This window comes from Rhinoderma darwinii, chromosome 2 (assembly GCF_050947455.1).
Source record: "Rhinoderma darwinii isolate aRhiDar2 chromosome 2, aRhiDar2.hap1, whole genome shotgun sequence".
Taxonomy (NCBI): Eukaryota; Metazoa; Chordata; class Amphibia; order Anura; family Rhinodermatidae; genus Rhinoderma; species Rhinoderma darwinii.
The window spans coordinates 86,385,740-86,393,239 of record NC_134688.1 but is presented as its reverse complement, the minus strand read 5'-3'; the positions used below and the strand labels follow the sequence as shown (position 1 = coordinate 86,393,239).

Genomic DNA, 7,500 nt, shown 5'->3' with positions numbered 1-7,500 from the left:
ATCAGCCGGTTGCTTTCTAATGTAATTTTCTTAAGTGTCTGCACTCCAATAGTGAAAAATAGTCTCAGGAAAACGTGATAGATTAATGTCTAATTAAAGGCTAGAGAAAGGGGGTAAATTATAAATCAGGTTCATTTTAGTAAATGTGCAGTGTAATTTTATAACACCATGTTGACAATTGTAACGATGAGTAAGTTTCCTGTTGGTTTTTTTTTTGCCCCACAAAGCAGCCTAGGAATACAGGCTTCACTGGATCCAACAGACAACATAGGAATCTGCCATGTGTTTCCCATAAAGTTTACAAATGCTTCAATAAACAAGCTGGAACAAAAATTCCAATATACCATGGAGCAACTCTATAAGCTATACAAGTGATATTGATATATATATATATATATATATATATATATATATATATATATATATATATATATATATATATATATATATATATATATATATATATATATACATATATGTATATATAAAATTTATTTGTTTATACATATATATATTCTTTCTAATGTTTATATACAGACATACTACATAATATGTTCATTGTACAAGAAGACGCATCAATGTAGAATACATGACACATGAAGTCGTGTTATCGGCATGCACGAAACTTCTTTGTTAAACCTGGAAGTTATATTATGCACAGCAAAATGATAAAGACATGTTTTGTTTTATGCTTATTTGTTGATTTATTTACATTATGTTTATGTGCATATATATATATATATATATATATATATATCTACATACATGTACGATATATTATTATTATTATTATTATTATTATTATTATTATTATTATTATTATTTGTTTTACACAGGTAAATGAAGATTGAAGATCTGTTGAAAGTGTTAAACCATTGAATAAAATCGAATTTCAATCTGCGCGAAATACAACCAATAACTTTTTATGTAAATGGCGCAAGACAATACATCAGCATTAGTTTAATTTCAGATACGTACCCATTCAACTGTTTTTGGAAGCATTTTTGTATCGTGAGAACTTTCTTATATAATGTCGTAAATTTACATGTACTATGGAAAAACATTGATTGTGCAAAATTACAAACCCAGCTTTACTATATCTGACAAACTCATTATGCGATAGATAGATAGATAGATAGATAGATAGATAGATAGATAGATAGATAGATAGATAGATAGATAGATAGATAGATAGATAGATAGATGGATGGATGGATGGATGGATGGATGGATGGATAGATAGATAGATAGATAGATAGATAGATAGATAGAGAGAGAGAGAGAGAGAGAGACAGACAGACAGACAGACAGACAGACAGACAGATAGATAGATAGATAGATAGATAGATAGATAGATAGATAGATAGATAGATAGATAGATAGATAGATAGATAGATAGATAGATATTGGTAGATACATTTAAAGTGTTGAGTAAATAAACAAACTAACAAACAAACACGTGGCACATTGACTTTACAGTGAAATCTATATTGTTTTTACGTGCATAATATAAGCAACGATTTTGCCTAATGTGTGACCAATGCACTTGTCATAAGAATTCCTCATTTGATGCACACAGTGACTTCATTTTATAGCAAACAGCACAATACAAAACATTATGGGGCTTTTTATTGTGCTTTTAATATGTCTGAGGCTGACTGGTATCAGATTACAGGAAGATCCTGCGTGCGGTGTGACGCCTTTATTCACTGCTAAAATAAATAAAATTAAAATAAAAAATGTGATTTATATATATAACTGTATGTGTCTTGGAATTATTTACTTGCTATGTAGATCTGAGGATTTTCTAATTATTCTATTAATGTTAACCCTTCTTTCAATGGGTACAGTGCTGCACTTTCATGGCTGGATACAATATCACAACCTTCATACAATACATTCTACAATGCACTAATCTTATCTTCTATTAAAGTTCAGTCATAACCCATGTAATTCTGAAAACATACAGAAAATGTAATTGTAATAAGCAGCACAATGTTCCCTAGTTCTAGCAGAGAGCAATGGTGTTGATCAGTGCAGGGTCGGTGCTGGTTTAGCAGCATTTGGTCACTTGGGGGCAGTATATAAACAAACAAACAACAAGCCCATAGGAATAAACCACAAACCACATAATAGACACAACTACTTCGATGTCACAGACTTGCAGTGCAGCTTTCTACATGTAAATATAAATAAATAAATAAATATATATATATATATATATATATATATGTCACGATATCCAATGGCCAGAAGCAGTCTGACACCCAAATTAAATGTTAATATCATGATCATGGGCTAATAAATGTAACATACCTCCAATTCACATTGTGCACAACACACATGCCATTAAACTCATTATTTTTCATTGTGTTCTTTTTTTATTGTTATTACTGTATTTACACAATTTAAACTACAACTGTAAATTTAATAAACGGATTTAAGCACGGAAATAATCTCGAGAATCTCTCCAATAAATACAGGGAGTGAACAGGCGCAGCAATGCTCTCACTCTCTTATTAACTTACCACTCACTTCAATAAATACCCTGTTATTTTTGTAGTTGAGCGTTTTACTGCCGCCTCAAAGAGCAAAATGAACAAATATATCGAGAGGGCATAAAATATTCATAGACACCAAGAATATTTAACACCAAATTGTGTTTTCTATCTGTAAGAACATTTCCACGACGCCTGCTGGAATAGATGCTCAAACTATAAAAACGCCAGCAGTGTGAGGACAGTTTAAATATTCCCTACTGCTTATTACATGGCGCACCAATGTTATATCATTCCACATGGAAACTGATCACAGACACTTTCTACAGGAAAGGATATATTCAACCTCATCTGTAGCACTGGCGAGACATAGATACAGACAACTCTGAAGTAAATAGATAGACAGACAGACAGATAGACAGACAGATAGATAGACAGATAGATAGACATAGATAGATAGACAGATAGATAGACAGATCGATATATAGATAGATATTAATAGTTACACGGATAGATTTGAGATATCTAGATCTATAGATCTGTCCCGACACAGTTTAATACCAAGCTTCATTAAAGATAAATAACATAGCAGGCGCCAACATAACATAATCTTTGTGTGTGTATATATATATATATATATATATATATATATATATATATATTTTTTTATATATATATATTATATATATATATGTATATATATATATATATATATGTGTGTGTGTGTGTGTGTGTGTGTGTGTGTGTGTGTGTGTGTGTGTATATATATATGTATATATAATTAAAAACGATATGCAATTTCTTTAATTGCTAAAATGTAATACACTTAGATGCAGTTATGTAAATTATTAAAATTTATTCTAGTATATTATTCCTATATTATTATTATTAATAATAATAATTATTAGTAATATTATTATTATTTTAGATTGGATTCGATATAATTTCATCTTTAAAATATTATATTGTATTGTCTCTAGATATTTCGTGTCATTTTCTAACATACACTAAATATTGTTACATCATCCTATGTGTCTGAATTGTATCTTTTTATTTTAATTTTTTTTTTTTTCATTTCATGGACATTACTTTTTGGCTTTTTTTTTTTAACACTCAAATCTGCTCAACCAGTGAGTGAATGCAGACATTGTGATGGAAGGAGTCTCTGTGTTTTCGTCTTCTGTTCGTGCACAGCTATAGAGAGAAGTCAATATTTGGGCCCTGCTTTATTACTCTCATTTACTCTTCTTGTTGGCTGTGTGGTAAAGCAGGTCATTTATTTCAATGGAGTTTTATTTCTAAAACTGAGAACAATATATAAATCACAATTACACTCCTGATATAAAATGTTTCTGTCTGCTGAAGGCTTATGAGGGATGGGCCCTGGCTGAGCTCAAAGGGAAATCGATACATTGAAATAATGTTTGGGGGATTTCAAAACGAGCAGGCCTCACATTACTACAGCCTGAGGAGCTGGAAACTAGACCTGCAATTATAATAATAGATGAAGCAGGGGAATAGGAATATATGATGAAGCATATAGCTATATACTTCACATCTCAGCCTCAGTATTAATATACAGTATATACACTACATCCCATCCTGCCAGTATAAAGCAGGACAATAGCTAGCACTGTTCTGTCGAGCTATGAGGAGGGCTTTCATTTTCTGGAAATACCAGTCAGAAATGCTCCTTTTACATACACAAAGATGCATTTTTACACTTAGGCCAGAAAGAAAATGTATTCATATACATGTACAACTATCTGTCTATTTTATTTACTGTTATCTCAGATGATGAATAATAATATAATAATATTAATAATAATAACAATAATAATAATTTAAAAAAACTGAAAATGTTTCGTTTATATATATATAACACACCAACAATGGTCATAGTTATGCATACAAATATATTGATACATTTTTCTAAAATACTGTTGCCAAATGTGTCCATATATACATTAGACTCAGCAACATTAACCTTTATTTCTGTCCGCTAAACCAGAACCCTTGTAGAGTAAGACAAAGAGCAAACATTTCAACATTCTTTTATGATCCAAACAAAATCTAAACCTAATAGCAAACATGTAACTACCAAAGAAACCAGTCTGAACTTGGCATCTATTCCAGAACAAATTGGCACCTGAGCACAATGCGCATGCCCAGATCTCCCCATACACTCCAGATCTTTCAGGGGGGAAAAAGTTAGCATTTCTCATTTAACATCATCTTACATGTGTTTTTTTTCCATGCTTCCGACCTCAGTCCCTTAGCGGTTCTCCCTCTCTCTCTCTCTCTTTGGTTTGTTGCTGTTACATCACACCCACTTCTCCCAGGCCCAGAGACCTCTCATAGTACAGTCACATATGAGACAGCAAGAAGAGATCGCCTCAGTCACAACAACAACAGCCGCAGCGGCAGTGTCTATGGGAAATTACATCACCACAAACTCTGTGTGCATACATATAAATATATATATATATATATATATATATATATATATATATATATATATATATATATATATATATATATATATATATATATATATATAGACCGCTTATATATATATATATATACATATTCACAGTCCCACTAATTACCCCCCAATCCTGATCATATCACACTATTGCCACAGCTCATCATATATCCATTTCTTTACCACCCATTGCTATGGATCATTAGTTAGAAAATGTAGCCAATAAGAGAACACTTACCCATGTTGTCTCTCTCTGTCTCCCTCTCCCCTTCTCTCTCCCTCTCTCTCTCTCTCCCTGTGTCTGATCCAGTGATGCTGCCTGTGTGGAGCTTCAAGAAAACATTACAAGGAAGGGAAAGAAAAAAAATAAATAATAAAAAAAAAAAAAAATAAGGTGGGGACAAAAGAGAGAGATCCTGAGCACAGGAAAAATAATCTATCTACTACTAATAATAAAAAGCTATATACAACCCAGCGCTTCCTTATTCTGTGCTGCTCCAGAGGAAATGTAGTGGCTTTTGCCCCTAGGGGTGGAAAAGGGGGAGGCGACCAAGAGGTGCAGTAAATTCATTATTTCCAAAATGCCTCCAAGCCAGCAACAGTCCCTGGGCTGAGAAGAAAAGGAAGATCTAGATGTCTATAGAATCTATAATGTATATAAAATAAATAGAGATAGGCTGATCCCCTGTCCCTGGCACTGGGAGGACTGTTATAAGGAGAAGCACTGCGTATAAGAAACCACAATAAAAAGTTCACGTTCATGGAGAGTCCACATGACTTCCTGTGGCCAATCCAACTTGTGATTCAGTCGTAAACTTTTATGGCCCAGCTGTAAATTTTCTGCAAACAACCAAGAATGTGCTGCATTTTTGTGGCGTGTGCAAATGTCTTTCCTTGACGCCATATTTATCTATTATTTTATATAGCTTTTTCTTTTTTTTACTTTACCCTTATATTTATTAAGGTCCATGCAAATTAATCCTGTGTATTTTATACTGCTGAGAATATAAGCAGAGGATAAGAAATGGAAGGTGATTTTATTTAATTATTACAGAGGAGATCACAAGGTTTCTGGTAGGGCCTGGGAAGGAATGCTGGTGCCAAAAGCCCAGAGTTCTGAGCAGGAACTGAATTTATCCATTGGATCGCTACGTGGATAAATACATTATTACATGTGTGCACAAAGCAGACAAGCAAGGTATTACTATATTTAAGTACAGAAGTTTCGCATTAGTATCCACACAGTAAAATAATCTATCTATCTATCTATCTATCTATCTATCTATCTATCTATCTATCTATCTATCTATCTATCTATCTATCTATCTATCTATCTATCCATACTAAATTATCTATTAACATTATTAATACACACAGCAAGACCTGGATTGCATATAGAATACACACCCTCCTTTAAAAGTGCAATAAGGTGCGATAAATAATTGTTTTTAATGTGTTTTTTTTTTATTTTGACTATTTAATTGATCTATCTATCTATTTATTCATGTATCTATTTTTATTTATTTATATATTTAATGTTATCCATATATGATCCATGTTCTATATTTTTGTATTACTGTAGCTATCTACTTTATACTTTACTATCGATCTATCTATCTATCTATCTATCTATCTATCTATCTATCTATCTATCTATCTATCTATCTATCTATCTATCTATCTATCTATCTATCTAGCTACATAGTGTGCGCGTGTGTATACACACCACATATATTCAGATATATAGATACATTGATGTAAAAACGCAATAATCATGCCTTCAACTATTGCTAGATGTCAATTGTCTTATGTGTCTTTGGCTACACTGTACTAAAGTTGAAAAAAAGGAAACATATCTGTATCATAGTCAAAGGCACTTTATATGTTCTGAAAGCCTAGACACCAAACACGCAAAAGCATCGCAGCCAATATTTTGCCTATACCTATTATTGCACCCATCTATATATATATGACTTTTATGTGAAGCCTCATTATTTTCATATAATGGAAAGAATTTGTGTCAACCGTAAATATTTCCCTTCCCTATTATAAAAAAAAAGATACAATTCTTCTTTATATATATAAAAAAAAAGGGTTCAAATATTGTCAGATTTCACCATTTCGTTTAATTTCGTAGGGTCAGGGTCTTATGTTTAAAATTACAGAACATACGTGGTATTTCTATGTTGATAATTAGTGAGCAATATTTTCTATCTAAATATTTATTATTACTTGTTTTTTTCCCAATCTGTAGTTTTCGATCAGGAAAGGGGTGAATTTGTAAATTTCCAGTGCGTTTGTTTATTTTTTATTTTCTTTTTCCTTCCTGAGAAATGGAAGTTGTTGATTCCTTGTCCCCCTAATCTCAAAGACGACAATGGGAAAGCAGCAGTGTTAGAACCGGATGAAGGCAATACTGTCTTTTATTCTTGTTTTACAAACCACCAATAAATTTTATAACAGGTAGTTAAAAGTTACAACAAGAGGAAGCGTCCTGAATCAAAACCAGCTTTTATG

The 7,500-nt window shown here is 32.1% G+C and overlaps 1 protein-coding gene across 3 annotated transcripts in view; it reads right to left on the bottom strand.

Annotated features, from left to right (window-relative positions):
* Nucleotides 1-5,664, bottom strand: part of HOXC4 (homeobox C4) — an 80,322-nt gene extending 74,658 nt beyond the window's left edge. For 2 of the 3 annotated variants that reach the window (XR_012880852.1, XR_012880854.1), the window contains exon 1: nt 5,222-5,664. The gene's annotated coding sequence lies outside the window, so the exon portion shown is untranslated. Of the gene's footprint in view, nt 1-4,738; nt 4,792-5,221 lie in introns of those variants that run through there. The other variant, XR_012880853.1, reaches the window with a different exon arrangement.
* Between the last annotated feature and the right edge of the window lie 1,836 nt (nt 5,665-7,500).